Genomic DNA, 24,080 nt, shown 5'->3' on the forward strand with positions numbered 1-24,080 from the left:
ATGCATTCTCTTATGCTTTCCACAAAAATCTTGCTTTTAATGTTAGCTGCGTGTGGACCAAATTTTCCCGAAGGTTCATCTTTGTACTGTCTGTGGCTCACAAGATGAATAATACAAGCTATTGAAATCAAACTGGCCCAGCCTACTTGAAATGGAATTACTTTTTGCTTCTTCAATTCTTAAAATAGAGAGAGTTAGAGTTGCTCCAAATCTATTGACCAAGGTGTAGTCACACAGCAACAAAAATTGGAAGAAGGGGATGTGGTTTGCTAAACAGATGCATGAGTATCTCTTTCCTTCTGTCTTCTTACATATATCATTCATAGAATACTGAGTAGTTATATTCTATTAAATAATGCACTAATAATATTTTACTTTCAAGATTTTGGTAATTTCAAAACATATTATTATTTTTAAAATAAAATTTTAGACACAAGTGTAGACATGAAATCATTGGAGATAAAATACAGAACCGTATGTCTTATCACTGAGATCTAACATTTATGTGCTTTATTTTTTAAGCATTTGCAAGTTAATAATAGACCTATAGCATTTCACTCCTAAATATTTACTTCCATATTTAGCTCTAAAATAATTTTACTTCTATAATAACACTACTGTCATCACACCTTTAAAATTAATAATATTTACCAGTAAACATGTGATAAATATAATATTTTAACTTATACATAACAGTGAAAATTACTTGACATCTTAGGTTTTCAGTTTATACTCAGAATCATCTGGAAGCTTACCTCACTGTCAATGGACAGTAGTTTTACCTTTTATATTCTGTAAAACCACATTTTTGGATGAAACATTTCTTGTGTTTAAGCGTAGAAGTTTTAATGAAGAGCTCATTGAATGAATCCACATCAGTTCTTGGTTCTCCCACATTCTTTAAATTAGTGTTTCCTTGCTCAAAATGCATGCACTATTGGTACTGCGAATAATCATTTTTCATTTTATGATTTTTTATTGTAGAACTTGCTGGCATACTGTGAGAAAAGTTGATTCTGCTCTCAAGCCAGCCATGTTCCTGGTACACATGAGAATAGAGATATAGTAACCTGTTTCCATGCTGTGTTAGAGGATTGAGTATAAGAATTACAACGTTAGACTTTCATGGAAGTTTTCTCTCAGGGTTTTTTTAGAAGCCATGTGTTTTTACAGTGTCTGTGAATGCTCTGTAAGGATAGCTGCTTTTGTTGGCCAATACAAAAAGTCATTTTGAACACTGGGAAAGAGCACTAGAATTTGAGTATAGGAAATTGTTGAGTTCTAGCTTTAGTTCTTACTAGCTGTGTGGCTTGGGCAAACCAGTTGACATCTCTGAACCCCAGTTTCTCAATTTGTTAAATGGAGCAAATCACAAAGTTATGGGGATTAAACAAAATTTTTTTTAAAAAAAGCATTTTGAAAATTTGTAATGCTCTTTATTGACATAAGTGATGGAGGTGTAAGAAGAGGAAGCATCCTGTGGATGGTGGCCCCTTCTAGATTTCAATTAAAAGAACCGGGGAATGAGTTTACTGTGAAGTAAAATAAAGTATGCTAGACATAATGTAGCATGTAGAAAAAGATATTGGCCTGGAATGAGTGTACTGAGTTTCTAATTTTGCTGGTCTCCTCCTGTCTGTGTAACTTGGGTAAGTCATGAAAGTTAAAAACCTTTGGGGTGCTTAGTTTTCTAATTTCTAAAATAAAGAGATTTGAAGAAAATGTTCTTCAAGCTCTTTCTTCTACTTCTTGGGGGTTCTTTGGCCTCCTAGGATCTTTTTTGCCTTCCTTCCATAAAACAGTGAAACTCTTAAGAGCGATCTGGAAGGACTGTGAAGGTGTGTACCTTTTAAATTATGCTAAACCTCATCTGTCTTGAATAATAAATATTATTTATATGGGGAGTGGACCTGCTAATTTCTCTGAAGTTCCCTCCAGCCACCAGGTTTTCTGTTACCTCATCATTATTTTAAACTGTTTATTGATAGAGATGATATATGTTTTTCATTCGATAGAAAGAGGTTATAGTGAGACTATTATCCCGAGGAAAAAGAGGCTAAACCTCACTTTACATTTTGTGAAATGTTTTGCTTATTTTGACCCTGGCCTTGTCACAGTGATTTAGACAAAAAAAAAAAATTATACATACTCCAGTGAGTTAAATGTTGCTTCTCCTTGCTCTCCCCCCTCCCCCCGCCAAGGGTCTGTCTACCTAGAATCTGTGAATGTGACATTATTTGGAAAAGGGTCTTTGCAAATGTAGTTGATTAGGACCTTGAGATGAGATCATGATGATGAGAATGGGCCACAAAGAAATCCAATGACAATGAAGAGAAAAAGCAGAGGGAGAATTAGGGTGCAGAAAATGAGAAGGCTGTGAAGACAGAGGCCAAGATCGGAGGCAAGGAATGCCTGGAGCCACCAGAAGCTGGAAGAAGCAATGCAGTTTCCTGTCCTTCAGAGGGACTGCACCCTCTGACCTCTTGATTTTAGACTTCCAGCCTCCAGAACTATGAGAGAGGGGATTTCTGTTGTCAGCTGCCCAGTTTGCGATACTTCGTTATAGCAGCTCTAGGAAACTCATATACATACTCCTTTTCTTCTATGTTTTCATTATATACCACTTCCCATCAGAAACATTAACTGGAACTAAATAATTTTGCATCATAGAGGAAGGCAAGTGTATTTGTAGAATCTTCACTACGGATGCTTACGACATTGAAAGCGGGACAGTTATCAGCATGCCGGGATGCCGTTGGCTGATTAGTGAGCATCTTCTGGATATTAGGCTTTGGCTGGATTTAGAAAGAGGAAAGGATAGAGTAATGTCAAGTGAGAGAGGGACTTGTAGTGTAGACAGTTTCTCTGCCTCGGCACTACTGACCTTTGGGTCTGGAGGATTCTTTCGTGGGGAGCTGTTCTATGCATTGTACGATGTTTGGCAATATCCCACCTTCCACCCATTAGATGCCAGTAGCAACCCCAGCAATGACAACTCAAAATGTCTCCAGATATTGTCAAATATACCTTTGGGGGGGCAGGGAAGGGGTGCAAAATAACCTACCTGTTAAGAAAAATGACCAAAGCATAGGCTCTGTGATAAGGACGAGAGAAGTACCTGTGAAAAATGCTCAGCAGGACCTCAATATCAACAGAGGATTTTCTAAGGAGAACCATTTTCTCAACCACAATAAATGATTCTCTCTCTCTCTCTTTTCAGATTATGTATTTATCCCCACACCATCCCCCCACCCACCCCCTTTGTTTGTGCTCGCTGTCTGCTCTGTGTCCAATCACTGCGCATTCTTCTGTGTCTGCTTGTCTTCTCTTTGGGTAGTACTGGGAACCAATCCTGGGAACTTCCGAAAGTGGAAAAGAGGTGCTCCATCTCTTTTATCACCTCAGCTCCCTGGTCCATTGTGTCTCTTATTGTCTCTCCTCTGTGTCTCTTTTTGTTGCGTCATCTTGCTGCTCCAGCTCACTGTGTGGGCTAGCTTGCCACATGGGCCAGCACTCCATGTGGGCCAGCACTCTGCGTGGGCCAACTCTCCACTCAGGACAGCTCTCTGCTCTGGCCAGCTCACCGCGTGGGCCAGTTGCCTTCATCAGGAGGCCCTGGGGATTGAACCGTGGACTTCCTATATGGTAGACGGGAGTCTGATCGCTTCAGCCACATCCACTTCTTTGATTCTCTCTTTGAACGCTTAGTAAAAGTGAATCTATATGAGCAAAGGCCTGTAATGCCCACAATCATCGCTCTGATGTTTTTAATGTAAAAGAGGCTCACTCTATGACAGAAGAAAACTCTTAGAGTAGTGGATAATATATGCATGTGTATATGTATATATGTATGTGATATGCCTATGCAAATGTTTCAAGACCTAAAGAGAGTTTTGAGTGTTTAATATACTTCATTGTCTTGCTTGGGAATTCTGAAATTTTGAGGCCTAATAAATGGTTTCTAACAATGACAAAGTTGAGTAAAAGCCTTTGAGAAAGTTCTTATTTCAGAAATGCCCACCAGCCACGCTGATGTAAGTGGACCTAACTGGAACAATAATGTTGATGCAGTTACCCAAAAGCCTTCATTCCTCTCACAAAACGAAGATGCACCTGGCTAATATGAAAACAGAATCCTATTTTGTTCTTTACGAAGTGTTTATTACCTCTTTGGAACGCTGTAATCTTTACCATGCTAGTTCTGTGAGTCATAGCACTGAGAATCCCTTTATTTACTTGCCTAATGTGTTTTATATCATGTATAATTACAATGAATGGATCTTTCTAAATAGACATTTGTGGTAAGCTTGGAATCCTCCACTTCCAGAATAATGTTCAGAAAAAAGTTTCCTTTGACTATATATAATTCCTTCCTCAACCAGGGAAATATTTATTCACCTTTACCTTTAAAATACACATTTCAAAGGAGACAATGATTGAAAGCTGCTAAGGGCTGTTTCCTGGTTTGGGAATTGGATTGAACTGGCTGACCTAATAACTCACTAGAGATTGTGTTAGAACAAATCCACTTCCCTAAGACAACAGGAATTGTGAGGAAAGTTCTGGAAACAAATCGAGGATTTTTGTGGAGAAACTCATGTGTCCCATGGAGCAAGAGAACTTGTAGGCAGTATCGCCCTGCAATTGAGGTTTATGAATCACAAGATTGTCTGCAGATGTGAACAGTGCTCTTTAGGTTTTAATTGACACAAAGGTAAATTAGCATAGAGATGAAGAAGGATGACATCAGGCCAACAGACTGCTTAAGAAATTTCTTGCACAGGGTTATTTCCCTTTTCAGAGAAAAATATGTTTGGCAGTTAGAAAATTCCTTTTCCACTAATGGCATAGTGTCATTTCTGAAATTATTAGCAGACTGTTTGTGGTGGCTGCACAGTCATGTGGGACCATGGCCCAGCTTGGAGCTGCCTCCCACAGGGCTGGAGTTTGAGACCTAACTCTGAAATCACGTGTAAGAGGATTGGTTCTAGCAATGGAGTGCTGACAGGGCTTTCGAAGGCAATGTCACTTGTGCTGGGCCAGTCGTCGGAGGCAGCACGCCTGGCCACTGCAGGGCTGGCCTGATGAACACTGCGTGGGCATCCAAGCACGCGGCCTGGAGCTCTCCACAGTTAAGTGGTGAGGACTCGGCCTGACGTCCCCTGCTTTCTCTTGTATGTGGCTGGGTTTTGCCCCCACGAGCAACTCCAGACCCTAAAATGTAAGATTCATTTGTGGTTATCAGGAACCTGGTGGAAAATTCGACTAGAAATACAAAAATGTCATGTGAAAAATAGACCTCTGGAACAGAAATCAGGAACGTATTTTAAAAGTATATGGCATAGCCAACACTTGCTTCCCTAACTTTCACAGCAGCCTTCCATGGTACACTAAAAGGGGCGTGGGTGACGATAATTACAACAAAAGCCACCACCTCCACCACCACCATGGTTTTGTCTGAACCCCACAGGGGTGTCACTGGCCTCTCACTCCTACCCTTTTCCTGCCAGGGTTCTAAGGAAGTATCCTCTCTCTTTGCCCACCTTGAATGCTTTTCTGATGAGTGATGAAGCGCATCTCTGCTTCATCATCTCATCTCTGTGACCCATGACTCACCTCTGCTCCAGTTGCAATTTTTGCTGAGGTCAAACCAGCATTCCTTCTCACCACTAATAATATTAGTTTTTTAAAATTATTTTTATTTTTTATTAGAGAAGTCGTAGGTGTATAGAAAAATTATTTAGAAAATTCAGACTTCCCATATACCTCCCCACATACACATAGTTTTCCCCATTATTAAACACTTGGCATTAGTGTGGTATCTTTGTTACAAGTGATGAAATAATGTTACTATAATAATACTATTAAATATAGTCCATAGTTTACATTAGAGTTCACTGTTTGTATTGAATGGTCCAATGATTTTATTCTAGTAACACATAATATACAACCCGAAATTTCCCCCTTTAGGCACATTCAAGTATCTAATTGACTGGTGTTAATTACATTCATAATGTTGTGCTAACATCACCACCATCTGCTACCACAATTTTTCCATCAACCCAAACAGAAACTCTGTACCAGTTAAGCAATAATTTCCCATTCCTATACCACCCCTGCCCCTGGTAACTTGTATTTTAGTTTCTGAATCTATGAGTGTGCTTATTGTAATGATTTCATATCAGTAGGCTTCTCCAATATTTAACCTTTTGTATCTGGCTTATTTCATTCACCATGATTTCATCAACGTTCCTCCATGTTGTCACATACTTCAGAACTTCATTCCTTTTTACAGCTGAATAATATTCCATTGTAGGCATATACCACACTTTGTCTATCTATTCATCAGTTGATGGACTCTTGGGTTGCTTCATCCTTTGGCAATTGTGACCAGGCCTCTAGGAACTTTGGTGTGCAAATATCTGTTCAAGTTCCTGGTTTCAATTATTTGGGGGTATACACTTAGAAGTAGAATTACTGTATGACCCAGCAATTCGATACTTTCTGAAGGACTGCCAATCTGTCTCCCACAGCACTACACTATTTTACAGTCCCACCAACATGAATGAATGTTCCTACTTATCCACATCCTCTCTAACACTTGTTATTTTCTCTTTTCTGAATAGTAGCCATTCTAAAGGGTGTGAAATGGTATTTCATTGTGGTTTTGATTTGTATTTCCCTAATAGTTAATGATATTGAGCATTTTTAATGTGCTTTTTGAGCATTTGTAATTCTTCTTTGGAGAAATATCTGATCAAGTCTTATGCCTATTTTTAAACTGAGTTGGTTGTCTTTTTGTTGTTAAGTTGTAAGATTTCTTTATATATTCTGTATATTAAACCTTTATCATATATTTGATTTCCAAGTATTTTCTCCCATTCTGTAGGTTGTTTTTATACTTTCATGATGAAGTCCTTTGGTGCATGAAAGTTTTTAATTTTGACGAGCTCTCATTTATCTATTTTTTCTTTTGTTGCTCAGGCTTCTGAGGTAGAGTCTAAGAAACCACTGCTGCTTTAACACAAGGTCCTGAAGGTACTTCCCTCTGTTTTCTTCTAGGAGTTTTATAATTTTGATTCTTACATTTAGGTCTTTGATTCATTTTGAGTTAATTTTTGTGTATAGCATAAGTAGGGGTCCACCTTCATTTTTTTTACAAATGGAGATCTAGGTTTCCCATCACTGGTTATTGAAGAGGCTATTCTTTCTCCAATGAATGTATTTGGCAATTTTGTAAAAAATCTTTTGGCCAAAGATGTGAGGGTTGATTTCTGAACTCTTCGTTCTATTCCACTGGTCTATATTTCTGTCCTTGTGCCAGTAACATGCTGTTTGGATTACTTTAGCTTTGTGATAAGTTTTAAAATCAGGACATGTAAGCCCTCCAACTTCATACTTCTTTTTCAAGATGTTTTTAGACTATTCAGGGTCCCTTACCCTTCCACATAAATTTGATAATTGGCTTTTCCATTTCTGCAATGAAGGCTTTGGAATTTTGATTGGGATTGCATTGAATCTGTAAGTCACTTTGGGTAAAATTTACATCTTAACAATACTTAGTCTTCCAATCCATGAACACAAAATGTCCTTCCATTTATTTAGATCTTCTTTGAATACTTTTAGTAATGTTTTGTAGTTTTCTGTGTATAAGTCCTTTACATCTTTGGCTAGATTTATTCTTAGATATTTAATTCTTTTAATTGCTGTTGTAAATGGAATTTTTTTCTTGATTTCCACTTCAGATTGTTCATTGCTAATATACAGAAGCAGTATTGATTTTTGCATTTGATCTTGTGCCCTGCCACTTTGCTGAATTTACTTATTAATTTTAGTAGCTTTTTAGGAGATTTTTTTAGTATTTTCTATATATATAAGGTTATGTGATTTGCAGACAAGGAATGTTTTATACCTTCCTTTCCAATTTAGATTCTGTTTATTTCTTTTTTCCTGCCTAATTGCTCTGGCTAAAACTTCTAGCACAATGCTGAATAACATGAACAGTGGGCCTTCTTGTCTTGTTCTTGATCTTTGAGTGAAAACTTTCAGTCTTTCACCATTGAGTATGATGTTGGCTCTGAATTTTTTATATATTGAGGAAGTTTCCTTCTATCCCTACATTCTAAGAGTTTTTATCAGGAAGGGCTGCTTGATTTTGCCAAATACCTTTGTTTTAGTTTCAGGGCTGGTAAAACAAATAGCATATAATGGGTTTACTTAAACAATGAGAATTTACTGGCTCCCAATCTTGAGGCTAGGAGAAGGTCAAAATTGACTCATCAGCAAGATATTGCTTTCTACCCGAAGACTGACTTTCTGGGGCGGCTGCTGGTGGTCGTTATTCCTTCCTTTTTCTGTCACATGGCAATGTACATGGCAGCACCTCCTCCTTTCTCTTTCAGGTTCTATTGACTTCCCGCTTCTGGCTGCTCCCCATGGTTTTTCTTCCTATGACCTTCCCTCTTAGGCCTCTAGTAATAGGATAAGACCTATGCTGATCCAGCTGAGCCACATCATAAATGAAGTAACCTCACTAGGGGTTCGAACCTAACATGCCTTTTGTGGGGGACGTGATTCAATCCCCAACAATTCTCAACTCCTAAGAAGTTCTCTGGACTAGTTTCCCATTGTAAATAGTGCTTCCTTTTCATTGTACACTCTACACTGGGGAATGAGTACTTTTAAGTACTTTTAAAAGTAATATTCTCTTTCTGACTGGTGGCTAAATGGTTATCTTTGGGAGCAAAGTAGTCAGATACTATTTACTTTACAGAGCTTAATGTGATTTTGCAGGGGAATTTTTGCATTTTACACATTTGAGCTTGTTAAATCAAAGGAATGAATCCCTAGCAGTAAAATGATAAAGGAAAAGTCAAATGTGTGCCTATTACTCTCTCTGTAAAAGAGGAACTGGGTTGTCTTTTGAGTAACAGAGATCCATACCCTGCCCTGCAAGAAAACCAAATTACTTAAATTAGGGGTGTGTTTTTTTGTGCTTTAAAAAATTTTTTATCTCATGCAGAATTTACGTAGGTGATTCAGGACTGGCCTGGCAACTTCACATAAATCAAAGCACTTGGGTGCTTGCCCACCCTCAGGATGTGGCTCTTGTTTTCATGGTACCAAAATGGCATCTGGAGCTCAACCTGTACTTATATTAGGGGAACGTTGGGAGGGGGAAAGAACAAAAGAACATGTTCCAGTTGTGATGATAGCCTTTGATGGCCTTTGAAAGCTTGTTCAGTCCTTTCTGTTGATACATCATTGGTGGAATAACACCTTGTGACCAACTCTAGCTGTAAAGGAGGTGAGAAAATGCAGGTGCTTATTTTTTTGTAACTAACCACATTGTAATGCTGAAAACAAATGGGGCCACCCTTACGAAGTATATTAATATCTTAATTAGATAAATATTTTGTAGAATAAAACCCAGTTTCTAAAATCTCTACAAGAATTTGTTCCATTTGTCTTTTCTTCAGTCTATCCCCATTGCTTTTATGGATTTGGGCACTCTAACAGTAAACTCTTCAGTTTTGCCTAACCACAGCTATTTTTGAAGCATTTCCCATCACTAGGGCCATTTATATTTAAACCCATTTCTACTGGGTAAAACATCCCATCTAACAACCTTGAGCATTAAACACCTCCTTAAAACTACTCATATGTTTTACTCTTTAGCTTACAACATGGTTTACACCATCCTCCCAAAGAGGCAGTCAAATTGATCACAGCCATCTGTTCTCTCCACCCCCACCCCCACCCCCGACCCAAGTGGAGGAAAACACAGCATCATCCTTTCACCACTGGAGTGCTCTCTTTGAAGTCACAACTTGCTAAGCCATCCTGGTAAGAAGCAACAACTCCTAAGATTGTCTTTTTTAACTGAAATACTTGCCTGTGATTTTCCAGGTTAAGACAGTTCAACACTGACCTCATCCATTGGCCTTGATTTTCTTCATTTCAAATCTGTATTCTCAACTCCTTAGAAGTTCTCTGGAATAGTTTTTCACCATACACAATGCTACCTTTTCATTGTAAACTCTTGGCTGTTGTCTCCTCCATTCCATTGCCTGCAAAACGCACAGTAAAATGATTTTCCTGCCATGTTAGCTATAAGGTAAATCATTCCTTTTTTCCTACCGTTGCTAAATTATCTGACTTTGGCAAGAGATCACAGACAAACTACAAACAGGATTATGATCATGCTGCCTGCAGTTCCGCACATCTAGCCAGAAACACTTTCTCTTCCAGACCTTTATCCCCTTTCATGTAGTTCCCTTAGCTAGACTTTCACTCTCGTTTGCACAACGAATTTCTCCCTTCTCTCTACATTATTAGCTTAATCCCCTCCACCTGCATCATGTCATTGCAATTATTTTAAATAGTGAAGTCAAAGAGAAGTGATGAGCAGAGTCTTAACATGATCTTATAAAACAAAACCTGCCTAATATTCTTTATGCGCTTTAGCCATAAAAACCTTTTTTAAGCTCTTTTGTCTATGAATTGATTGTATTTTCCCTAATTATATTTTTTTATACCAAATAAACCTAAAGTTCATGAAATTGCTCCAGCTTTGACTAAGGATTGAGCTCTGAAATGTGATTGTTTGGAGTGAGGCATAGATTAACAAAATGATTTCCTTTTCTCTACGCATGGAAAACATTATGCCACATTTAGTAAGTACCTACTGGAATTCTTAACTGCAGTTAAATCACATTAGTATTTTCCTTTGGGTAGAGGCAGAGTGGTTAAGCCTGCTGAATGATTCGATATAGGTGAAAACTTGGCGTGGAGCCTTGTAACCTCAGGCTGTGAATCTGAGCTCAGCCACACATTTCTACACATCATCCAGCATCCGTTATTATGCATATGACGGACTAAGTTTGAAAGAGGTGGTGGAATTATTTCTATTTACTCAAGAGCTGAACAGGGCTATTAGAAAGAAATCTTCAATTCCTCTGGGAGATGGAAATAATTCTTCCACTGCTGTGAGACCGTGATGGAAGTTTCGTGTGCCAAGAGAAAAGCAGCTGAAAAGAGCTAGGAAATCACAGGAGTGTTTTCCCACTCCTTTCAGTCATTGAAATTGGTTGAAAACATTGGAACTCCTACATAATCTGTCCTCCTACATAATCTGTCAACATAATGGTCCCTATTCTTTCTTGATTTTTCAAAATGTTGTATTGAAACAAGGTAAATTTACTCAGAACTCTAGTCTTGACACAGCAAATGGACACGAAAGCAGACAACTGGGGGGGGGGGGGGAGGAGAGAGAAAAAAAATAAATCTTGGAAAAAAAAAAGCATTGTTACTCTCAGACATTCCTTTTCCTGGTAAACTAAAAGAGGTCTGGCAAAGAGGAAGAATCCTGGAGCTTGATTCTGCACTTGTCAGCTATGACCTTGGACCAGTTCCATGACCTCTCTAAGCCTCAGTTTTCTTGCCTAAAAAAATGTGGAAAATCATATAAAAATTGCTAGGTTGTTGAAGAGGTTAAGCTATAGTCCCTTACTTAGCACTAGTAGGGACTCAATAGCGTAAATTCTCTTTGTCATGACCCTTAACTGGTGTATTAGATTATTTTATTGGTAAAATTATGATATCATTTATAGTAGTACCCTAGTTTTATAAAGAACTGAAAGTATATAAACTAGGTGAATGCAATTGAGAAATCCTTGTAGAAATCTTTATTTTAGCAATCTATATGCTATTGGCATATATTGGCAGGCAGAGTATATCTGTAGAGTTCATTCCTGGTAATGAAATGATTGAGTCCAAGAGTAAGTGCATTTTTTATTAGATAGTTATCGGCAAATTCCTCTCCAAAAGGCTGCACCAGTTCTGACCCTCCCTCCCCCAAGACATATGGAAGTGTCTATTTTCCCGTGCTCTGATTAGACCTGGATTATTTTTTTTTCTTCATTTTGTTCTGCACCCTTTATTTCTTCACTGAACCTTACCCCTTGTGTACCATTCTATATCAGAATATATAAAGTTATCCCATCCTTTCTACCAACTATATAATATTCCCATTTATTGGCATATTACAATATATTTAACCACTCTTTCAATGCCTATTTAGGTGATTTACCATCTGCCATATTAAAAACAATGTTTCAAAGAATTTGTACAAATGTCATTTTAAATATGTGATCTATTGCTAGAATTCTTTAAAATCTGAGTGTCTCTTAATATTGCATGCTCTCTTTCTTTGCAAAATTTGAAAGACCAGGTTTGTACCTTCAGTCTAGAGCTCTTGCTTGAGGACCACCACTGATCAACTATTTACTTACAATATCTACATGGCTATTGTAAGCCTATTATGTGATAAACTGACCACCAGTCTTTCCCGTCATTTAAATGACACCCCCAGGCATGCAGAATGGAATATTATTCAGCAATAAAAACGAATGAAGTTCTCATACATGCTACAACATGGATAAACCCCAAAAATGTCATGTTGAGTGAAATAAGCCAGACACAAAAAGATAAATATTGCATGATTGTATGATCTCATTTTACCAATAGTAAGCAAACTTCATAAAGACAGATAGTAGATTACAAGTTCCCAGTGGCCATGGCGGGGATGGGGGAGGTGAAAAGGGAGTTATTTGCCTAATGGGTATAATGGGTATAGAGTTTCTCTTCGAGGTGATGAAAAAGTTGAAGTAACGGATGTTAGTGATGGTAGCACAATATTGTGAATAGAATTAATACCACTGAATTGTACACTTGAAAATGGCTAAATTGAGAAATTTTGAGTTGTATATTTGGTACTACAATAAAGAGTAAAAAGAAAAAAAAAAATTAGAGTGAAACACAGTTCTTTATCCAACCCCAATTTTCCATCTTACTTCCCAAGATATAATTGATGTTACCAGTTTCTTCAGCATCTTTGGAGAGAAATTTAGGCATAAACAGGTCTCTGAATTTGTGTCCTTTCCCTCACATAAATGGTAGCACATACTACATAAAGAAAACTTCAAAGACTTTCTCTCTAAATATCCAGAATTAGCATACTCTCTCTTCATCCTTATTGCAATTATTCAGTCCATGGTTTAAGAGTACAGATAGGCTATTTTGTAGAATATCATTCAATTTTGCTTCTCTGCTGTTTCCTTATGATTGAATTAAATTTATGCACTTTTGGTAGTAATTACCACAGAAAGAATATTGTGTCCTTCTTAGATGTTTCACACCAGGAGGCACCTCATATCCTGCTGTGTTGTTGGTGAAGTGAATTTTGAGTAGATTATTAAGGTGGAGTCTGCCAAGTTTCTCCATTGAAAATTCACCAATTTTCCTTTTGTAAATAATAAATAATCTTTGGGGAGATTATATGAGACAATACATATCTTGTTCTCTATTAAACATTCACTGCAAGGTTTGTTGTTTTTTTTAAACATGCTCCTTTTTTTTTTTTAGATTTATTTATTTATTTAATCACCCAAATCCCCCCCCCCCCCCCCCCCGCCCAGTAGTCTGTTCTCTGTGTCTATTTGCTGCGTCTTTCTTTGTCAGCTTCTGTTGTCGTCAGCGGCACGGGAAGTGTGGGCAGCACCATTCCTGGGCAGGCTGCACTTTCTTTCGCGCTGCGCGGCTCTCCTTATGGGGCGCAGTCCTTGCATGTGGGGCTCCCCTATGCGGGGACACCCCTGCGTGGCGCGGCACTCCTTGCGCACATCAGCGCTGCGCATGGCCAGCTCCACATGGGTCAAGGAGGCCCGGGGTTTGAACCGCGGACCTCCCATGTGGTAGACGGATGCCCTAACCACTGGGCCAAGTCCGTTTCCCAGGTTTGTTTTTTTTAATTGTGTAATTTATTAGTTTCAAGGCATTGATATTTGTTGAAAGGGTGTAACAGTGTTATTCCAATAGCATTTACATATTTAGAATCATTTTTAAGAAATATTCTTAGTGCCAACAATGTCCTTTAACAAGTCTTAAGATAACTGGTCATTTACTAGTTTAGTGTGCTATGTTTATAATCAAAATTTAACCAAGTTTTTATGTGTACCCAAACATTAAGTCCCCTAGCTTGAATTCCATAAAGTTAGATGTCTACTTTAAAGGTCAACCAAGACGTGATAATTTTTATTGTAAACTTTTAAACATGACAACTTGGTGGACCAAGCACAATTCCTATTTGAAAAATTCTACACTTCGACTGCCAGAAAGTAACAAGTATTATTAAAGGTAATTGTTTATTTTCTATCTATCTTTACACACAAACATTATTTTAATTGAATCTAGCTATATTTCTGATAGAAATGTGAGAGTAAAAAAATTAGAGTGGTTTTATACATAGTTTAAGCAGTTCAAATTTTATGAACCTCCCAGTTTTTGAAAAAAGTTAGATTTAAGGTCACACCTCTAAGTTTGATGTATTATATACATATCATGCAGAATATGATTAGAGATACAAATTAGTCCATGCCCTCCAAAACTGGTTTACTAGAGTACAGAATCATCTTCATAAATGCATATAAAATTCTTCTAAAGGTAGGAGGGGGCTATCAGTTTCCTAAAACACTTTTTAAAGTGTTTCAAGACACAAAATGAACATCACCGTGAATACACACATCTAGACTCTTAGTGCTCCAGTACAGCCCAGCAGAGATTTGGCTTCACATCTGTGTTATAAAATGAAAGATACTGAATGAAATTCTGCTTCTTAGCTGAAAAACCACAGGACTTATAAACATCATGTGCATAATTACTCCAAAACATGGAGAATACAAATATAAGCACTTGAATTTAAAAAGCAAACAAGTAAGGAGTAGATGTAGGAGATGCAGAAGAGGAAAGAGAATTCAAAAAGTACCTCTCTTTATTAACATTCACTGCGGAATCATCAAAAAGCAACCATTTCCCCTCATACTCCTTTAAGCTTTGCACTACATATTAAATTTTGTTCTCAAATCCACAAAAGTCAATGCCTATTTGGTTAATGGATTCCTTTTTCTATCAGATTCATGTATCCCATTAGTATTGTTAATTTCAGAATTTCTCTATTCAACAAATTTTGTACTAGCAACCTCAATAGGATTATTTTGTTGTATACCTCATAATCTGCTTTGCTCTTTTGTGCTTCATGAAGTCCAATAGCTTCTACCTTTTTTTGTTGTTGTTCAAAACTTGGCTGTGTGTTTCCATTGACTCTAACAGACACTTCTTCATTGTCATAATTTTCAACCACTCCCCATTCTTCCTTTTCATTCAGTGGTTCACCCATTTGGTCAAACACAAAATTTCCCTGATCTAGTTTTAAAGCGTTAAGATCAGTGACTTCAACAGAAACGATGTTAATGCCCACTATTAATTGTAATGCCATTATTCATCACAACTGTAAATAATCCAGAGCTATCATTGGTTGGTTTTGTGCTCCTTTCTTCTTATAACAATTTAAGGGGAGTCAATAAAGGAGTGTTGATCATGGAAAGTCCGCCACCGAAACAGTCAAACTCCAGGTTACTAGCAGCAAAGCACTTCAAATGAATGTTTATAATTTCAGGCATTTTGTCAAATAATAGACTTCATTCAGCTTCAGTATAATGATGGCAATTTTCACAGAAATATTTATCCTCTCCTACAGTCCTCTCCACTGAAGCAAATTGTGAAATTGCCCATCTCAGTGTCTTCATTTTTGTTTTTGGCTCTGGAGAAATTTCAGAACTTTCCTCCACTTTGGAAAGCTCTTCTTCTTATACAGGACTACTGAAGTCCTGAAAAATCTCTTCTTTCTGTTAAACTTTCACATTCCAAGCAACAAATTCTTAATACCAGCTGACTTTGAAATAATTTCTCCACTTCTTGAAAACCAATTTGCTCCACACCTTTATTTATGGACTTAACTTGATAAACATTAATGAATTTAACCTTATTACCTGGAGATTCAAGTTCACAACAATTAACCTTTAAATGGTTACCATTTTCACACTTCCCCAAATCCTCTTCAAGATCATATTAATTTTCTTTAGATTGTCCGTTGGATCCCTGGTTTGTTCCGAGACGACAGATTTTAGAAAGAATGCTGTTTCTTAGTTGCAGAATTAAACCAATTTGTTTCAACTTTTGATTTCTTTTGTGAGGGCCTTGTACTCTCATTTTCAGAAGCATACTTGGAAATTATTTTAGGAGAATCTCTAACATATCACCTATAGCTTTTTTTTTTTTAAAGACTTATTTTTTTTAACTTATTTCTCCCCCCTCCCCAGTTATCTGTTCTCTGTGTGTTCTTCTGTGTCTGCTTCTATTCTTGTCAATGGCACTGGGAATCTGTGTCTCTTTTTGTTGCATCATCTTGCTGCATCAGTCCTCCATGTGTGTGGCACCGCTTCTGGGCAGGCTGAACTTTCTTTCGCACTGGGTGGCTCTCCTTACAGGGTGCACTTCTTGCGCGTGGGGCTCCCCTACTCGGAGGACATCCCTGCGTGGCATGGCACTCCTTGCGCGCATCAGCACTGCATATAGGCCAGCTCCACATGGGTCAGGGAGGCCCTGGGTTTGAACCCTGGACCTCCCATGTGGTAGGTGGACACTTTATCCATTGAGCTCTATCTATTGAGCCAAGTCCACTTCCCTATAGCTTTTCTTTTTGATCTAGTTTTTCTCTGGTTCTTTTCTAATGACTGGTGTTCCTTGAGTACTTTAGTTTTTCCCTTCATGTTACCAAAGTCCATGTCACTTTTTCTTTTTGCATTTCCTTTTGGGAGTTTTCCTTTACAATCTTCAAAATGCCTAATATTGTCAACACTGTGCTGTTAATCCCACTCATTTCTTCTTTCTGATGAGGGATTTCTTGTGGCTTAGTAGATAATTCTGCCACATTTTTCACTTCTTGGAGTTGGCATGTTTTTTGAATGTTTCCCAAAATACATCGTAATACTTCCTGTGCATCACGCTGCAGATATCCTTCATACATAGGGTTGAGTTCCTTGAGTGTGTTAAGCTGTCACCTTGGCTTCATAGCAAGGTCATCAGTATATTTCTCTAGATTTAAGAGAAAATTAGCCTGAAGCTGTTCAACTGAAATGATTAAGGACTGTAAACAGCATTTTAGGTGATAACTTGCCAAAGAATCTTCTTTGCAATTTCCCTTATCTACGTTTTTGGTTGGCTTCATCCTTTAGGATGTCTTTCTTCCTTGAAATAATATTAAACAGGTGCTTCACTCCAAATTTAAAACCAGGACAAAAATATAATACCTGAAGTATACTATTAAGATAAGAAGTATTACCAAAATTATTCAGTCCCACAGCAAGTATTCTCTCTTCTCACAGTTTATGGGGGAGGATTGTGCTGCAGGAACAACTTGAACAATTTCTGATCCTTATCTAGAAGGCTTTTCTTCATTTTCTTGAGAGCCTGTGAAATTCAAAGCTCTTTTTCTAGAAAAAAACTTCAAGGAAAGTCTGTTTTTCTTTGATGGACTACCTCTTGAAAACCCATTATGACACTAGGCATTTTCTCTTCAAATCACAAGGAGATGACACAAATTAATTTATAGGGAAAATGTGGAATCACCAATTATATCATGACCAAAATTGAAGCCTAGGGCAGTGATGCTGACCAGTCCAACTGGGATGGGTGTGGGTATAGCAAGTGAGTCCCTGCCACTAGCTCTTGGGGTCCCTGTCCCTAGGAAAGACTGGTGGGCTCCCCACCATGTGGGGGAGAAACCATCTGCTCTCAAGAGTGGGAACCCAGGCCATTACTTGGTCCTTCTTCATGCCCACGCTATCTACATTCCCAAGGAGGGCATCTGGGTCCACCCTGGAATGGAAAGGAGCTCAGGTGCTGCTTTATGGTTTTCACATGCACTGATGATTTTTGCCTGAATCAATTATTACTCTGATGGTTGCATAATGATGTGTATTAGTTTTATTTTCCATGTCCTCAAGCTCTGCTGAACTCTAGCACCAGCCTGGGTCAGTAGGGCTGTGGAGTGCCTCTTAGACCTGTATTTGCCTCCTCAAGTCTTAGGTACCATTTCCAGGATGCTTGACTTGCAGTCTCAGAGGAAGGATGCATTCCCAGGAAGTGTGAGAAAGAGTTGAGGCTCAGAGTAATAATATCACATACACTGAACTTGTTTCTGTGCCCCCTCATTTTGGTTCCAGAGAAATAGAACTGTTGCTAGTAAGGTTAGTGCTATTTCATGCAGCCTCTAAGCCTTGAACTCTCATCTCAAAGATTTTTTTCCCTGTCTTATCTTTGTTCTAATACCCCAGCAGGTTCTCATTTTCCCTGGACGTGGAATCTAGATCTTCAGTTATGAAACCAAATTTGGACTTGACTCTGTAAATGCCTATTTCTTCAGCAAGTCCTTCTCTGGACTCGATTCTAAGGCCTCTCAGGCTCTCTTCTCTGGAAATTCTTCTCTACCTCTTCAATTCTGAAACCAAATCTGGATTCTAGACTTTTTGAGGTTAATTTCTAAAGCAAGTTTTTGTTTAACATAACCCAGGTAAGAGGTTTGGGGTTGAATATATCGATGAGGATTTTCAACTGATCTGTTGTGAGTTTGGTGGAAGTGTACCTTCAATGTGCAACTATGATCTTGCTTGAAGAGTTGTCCTAGGCCATGTTGGAAGGGAATCCTGGGGTTCAAATTCAGACCTGGATAGTTTTACAGTTTTAATTTTGTGGCCAGTATGAAAGGTAAATCATTAATTTTACTGCAAATAGTACAGGACTTAAACCTGAAAAGTGCTGGGGAAGAAGCAGAAAACTAATTCACATATTATTTTTCTTTTTCCATAACATGGCCTGATTTTTTCCTCCTGTTGGCCTTACTTTTCAATGTTTAATGGAGAAGTGAAAATACCCTCCCCTTTCTTATCAACACCATCCCCCCTTCTTATTTCCTTCCAGGCTTCTGCAGAGGGTCAACTTTCTTAGTCCAAAGCTGCACAAACAAGAGATGAGCAGAGCCTCTATAACATACTCCCCTGATTGCTAGAGACTTCTCTGCACTGATTCCATATAAAATCAATATGTACCTATAAATCAGTGTTGTGAAAAATATTCACCATCCTCTAGAGAATCTTATCCTGTAGATCTGGGATGGGGCCTGGGACCCTACTTTTCACAAGTCCCACAAGTGATGCAGTCTACCCCCAAACCACACTGACAGAGGGCTCAGCAGGGGGCCAAAACACCTTAGTGCAGTACCTGTCCTGGGCAAGCACGGCATCTCTCCTTCACTTTCAGGGGTTCTTAACCAGGGGTCCGTGAGCGTGAATTTAAATTAAAAAATCCTTGTGGTGCAGGTATGATATATTTATTAAAAAATACACAGCAGAGTGTGGGCTTAGTAAAGCATCCGTGGTTTTCACCTAACTGGCAAAAGGGTCCAGGGAACCAAAAAAGATTAAGACCAACTGATATAGGCAGCTTTACCCAACAGGCTCAGTCTCTGCCTGTAAAATTCGTGCGCATTAAGTAGCCCCAGAGAGGCCATTGAACTTCTTCAGTTACTGAGTCGTGGGAGTAATCTCTCTTACCTGGGTTTGGGCTGTGATGAGTCTTTGGGAGGTGTAACTGAGAGCATACAGCTACCTGATGGCAGTAAAGGAAGTGCTTTTATTGATTTGGTGCTCACTAAGCAACCTGCAAGCGACAGGAGGCTCCTCAGCAGGGCAGCACCGCACACTTCCCCAACTGGACTTCATGGCTCCTGGGCCCCGAACCTGAGCGGACTTGGCAGAACTCTCATCAGGCGCAGCTCCGTACCTGTGCTGTGAAAATTGTAGCTGGGTAGGGGATGGAGGGGGAGGAGAGAGAGGGGCATCCAGAATTAGTTCTTGTTTGTCTCAGAGGTGCTCGTTGCTTTAAGCAAGTTTGTGGATGTTGCTATTGATTCTGCAAGACTGACTCTGGTGGTTTCTGGTTCCTTCTGCCTAATCTGTCCTGAGCACAGTTCCCAGTGCCTGGTAATGCTTAGTAAGTGTTTACTGAGTGTTCCTGCATATCCATACTCCTTCAACAAGTGTCTGTTTTGATGGGTTGACTCTGGGCATTCGGTCAGGCCCCCGTGTGGTTGCTTCAGTGGCAGCTCAATTCACTTGTGCCAAGAGTTAACCATATTTAGGGCCCTGCTGCTAAGGATCCTGTGAAATAAATATTTGAATTGATCAGCCTGCAATGTAGCCCGGGTATGCTCGTTTGTTGCTCCTGGGAAAATGTGTAGTTATTAGTACTCATTAATGTACTCCAGAGCTGCACGACTGAGGGGCAGACTTCTCTTTCAAGAAAAAGCTCAGAGTAGGCTTCAGATTGGTACATACTGTAAGGGCACAGTCCTAGAAGTGACAGTGAAATAGCTAAGCGAAACTTCTCTGGGCTAATTCCAGATGGAATCAGCAGAGACTGCCAATACTTGGACTTGAGTGTGCATAAAAATCAGAGTGTTGGTAGGGAGTGTCTTCTGGCAACATAAGATGAAATGCTAAGAAGTAGTGGGTTATGCTCAGCAGAATGTGCTGATCTCTGGTGTTCTGAGGAGTGACCACATGTTGGTTGCCTCAGAATTCCTGAAGTGACTCAGCAGTGGTCCAGATGGACTCAACACATACTTATTCAACACCTCATCTGTTCCAGTGATACGGGGCTGGATGCTGGGAGTGATAAAAGAATGAAAAAGGCAAACTTTCCGTTCTCACTATCTTCCCAACTTGAGTAGTCTGAGGGATGTCAGTTGCAATGCGGACAGGCCAGGACCTGAAGGAATTACTGTGGGGCTACTTTTGGCCCAGGACATCGTGGGTTATGTGTGGCTCATTGCCACACGGGGTAAATATACCAGCCTTGAGGGGTGAACAGAGACCATGACCTCGTTTTACATCTTCCTTAAAATGCTAATATCTGATATGAAAAAACAATCCAGAGCTGCGGAAAGTCTCTCTGCAAGTTACTTTGTCGATTCACCCTTCACCTTTCACCACTCAGGCAGCTGGGGCCTCCCCTTGAGGTTACCCTGCCTGACCCCCCCCCTGCATTCCCCACAGAGCTCTCACTCCACCTTGCAGCACATATCTGGGCTCATGAATTATTCCCCTCATAGACCGAAAGCTCCTTGAGGACAGGGAACATTTCCTCTTCATCTTTGTATGCCTGGTACCAATCCCAGAATCAAGCTCCAAGTATACAACCCACACTTGATGAGTGAGAGAGGATGTGGCCCAAGTAACAGAACCTTAGAAAATAATGGTACCATGCTGAGAATTTTAAAAAGTTAGAGACATCCTAGGGAATTCCAGACAGAGGACATCTATTTCATCCCTCTTCCACAGCCCGTGAGAGTTGTTTGGGCACCCGCAGTTGTCTGGCCACCAATCCCCTGTGGATAGATAAGCTTTGTCATGCGCTGGCCTTCAACCTGAATAAGTGAGTGGGCACTTGCATGACGTTGGTTCAGGTTGTTTCCCCTCAGCCCCCACAGGACCTTAAAAATCTCACCCAGCAGGAGGCCTCAGTAAGGCCCACTTGATGTTACCTGCCTAAGGCTGTGTAACTGGCCCCAGGTCAGACCACCTTGAACTGGGTCCCGCTCCCCTCTTCCACCACCATCTATTCCCTAGTGCAACAGGTGTATTTCCACTTTCATGTGAATTAGTACAATAGCTGGCTGGATCCAAATGGCTGTTCAGAGACGATCTGGGGGGAAATTGGATCTTTTTCTACAGCCAAAAATTTTGATTCTCAAGGCACAGTTCCCTCCTTTGACCCTTCTCAGCTGTGGGAAGTAAAAGCTTCTCCCTGAAGGACCCACTGCCAGCAGTTTCCAGCAACAAACACTCCATGTTAATGACATTCTTCAAAAACTCAGGATTGTTTCAACAAATCTGGCAGTGTCATGTAAAAAAGATAATGCAAAAGGTTTCTTGTCTGATGCATCAATATATCCAAACTGGACAGGACTTTCTGCCCAGCCCTTGGTCATCATTTCCTCCAGCTTGATGCCACCTCCTTTCTCCTGGATCACTCACTCTCAACCATCAGAGTACATCATAGTCAGGCACAAGTAAGGCTTTTAAAACATGTCACTGGGCTCCATCCCCAGAGTTTCTGATTCATGTGGTCTGAGGATTGTAAGGGGATGACAAACATTTGCATTTCTAAGGGGCTCCCAGGTGATGCTGATCTTGCCTGTCCAGAGACCACACTTTGAGAGCCACTGCCTTGAATTACTTGGGTTTTTTTTTGCCTTTGCAGGTATGGCTCTGACCTGGGTAGCCATAATTGATCCCCTCATATACTAATGTATTATATCTTAGATTCAGTGAACACATCTTTAATGTGGAAGGGAGCAAGTGGGTACAAAGACTGCCCCCAAGGAGCTCACAATTTCTGCCAATGTTCTGCTCTTTGGGCTTCAACCTGGCTTATCAAGCATTGATTGTATTCTTCGAAATACTAGATTCTGGGCACGGTACTAGGTACATAAAGATGAAGAAATGGTCACTGTCCTCAGTGTAACGTGATGATGAGTGCCAGCAAGGACACACGAGCTGCGGTGGGGCAGCACAGAGGAGGCACGGCTGAGCCACCTCCTGAAGGAAGCCACGTTTGAGCTCCTTCCTCGGGGGAGTGAGGCGGAGCTCGGCTGCTGGGGTGGAGAAAGATGGGGAGTGGTGCAGGGGTCTTCAGGAGCAGTTGGAGAGCTAATGTTGCCGCTGCAGGGCAAGGACCTGTTCCTGGAGGAGCTTGTCTACCCTGTCAGGGAGGGTGACTTTCTCTTGGGGATACAGGAGGAGGCACTAGGTTGGGTAGGTGGAGCTAGGGGGAGTAACAACAAAACAATTAAGTACTTTTTACCAAAAACGATAAGCTACTACTTTATACAGATGGTCACTTAACTCTTAGCATAAGTCAGTTGCGGCATAGAGAAGTTAAGTGATTTGTTTATGGTTCATAGCTAATGAATGGTGCTATGATTTGGGCTCAGCCTGGCTCAGAATTCAAGTTCCTCATCCCTACATCATACAACCTGATAGCATTTCCGGGCTTCTCTCTTACATGAATGACTAGGATGACCCCTTGTTGGGTGAGGCAAATGCTTACACTCTCTTTGTTTTCTAAAGGATGTAAGTGCTGTAATTTCTCAAAAGGATGCTTCCTATTATAGAATTTCTGTTTCCTAGAGAGTCTGACATATAAAGGATCTAGGCTTTGGATTCAAATGGACTTGTCTTTAAATCCCAGCTCAGACATTTATGCCTGGTGTGGCTTTGGACCAATTTCCTTAAATTCCCTGAGCCTTAGTCTCCTCATATGTAGGTTAGCGATGAAAACCATCACCTTGTAGGGATATGGTGAAGATTAGCAATAGTGTACATAAGGCATCTAGCACAGTATCTGGCCAAGAGCAGGCACTGGGTAAGTTACTTTATTATTCATTTCCTTGACTTGGCCCACAGAGCTTTGGTATAATCTTCTGTAGCCATGGTCAGGCTCAGATGTCCAAACCGAGTTGCAGATGTGGCAGAGTCTGCCTCTCCCTTGTTCTGTAGACTGGGTGAGCCGGCTCTACCTATGTCATGGGTAGAGAGTATTTCAGAAGCTGCTCTTTTCATTTCTGCCATGTGCCATTTTTTAAAACGATTGTAAATGCACCACATGGTTTCTTAAACTCAACACACGCCTCCCTCCCGTGCCATCCTAACATCTCCCTAACCAAGCTGGGATTGGCTGGCCTGGCGGTAGTGAATGCCGGTCCCCTGCCTCCCCCGGATATGCTTTACCCCTTATGAAATTGAAGTCTCTGAGTCACGACTGGAGACAGTGAGAAGCTTTCTTTTAATAATGCTGCAAGCTGGTCAGATGTCTCAGCACCAGATGAAGCAGGGCATTTATGGGATCTCATTACCGTATGTGTTTCCTACATAGACTGGGACTCTAGACATTTTTATTCTGGGCCTTTTATTTTGTTTTTGGTAGGATAGGCACAAAAGTTCTTGGTATGAGTCACAGAATGTGTACAGTTATTAGCACCCTGCTTTGTTCCAGATACCCCCAAGCTGTCATTTCATGCATGAGGTGGCCCCAGGTGCAGAGTTGCCTGCAAATCATACTTG

The 24,080-nt window shown here is 40.0% G+C and overlaps 2 pseudogenes; both read right to left on the reverse strand.

Annotated features, from left to right (window-relative positions):
* Window positions 1-10,522: 10,522 nt before the first annotated feature.
* LOC139436166 (ubiquitin carboxyl-terminal hydrolase 1 pseudogene) lies at window positions 10,523-16,550 on the reverse strand (annotated as a pseudogene).
* A 6-nt stretch (window positions 16,551-16,556) lies between these two features.
* The window catches only part of LOC111760638 (ubiquitin carboxyl-terminal hydrolase 1 pseudogene), a 70,799-nt pseudogene continuing 63,275 nt past the window's right edge, over window positions 16,557-24,080 (reverse strand).

Source organism: Dasypus novemcinctus, chromosome 14, assembly GCF_030445035.2.
Source record: "Dasypus novemcinctus isolate mDasNov1 chromosome 14, mDasNov1.1.hap2, whole genome shotgun sequence".
Taxonomy (NCBI): Eukaryota; Metazoa; Chordata; class Mammalia; order Cingulata; family Dasypodidae; genus Dasypus; species Dasypus novemcinctus.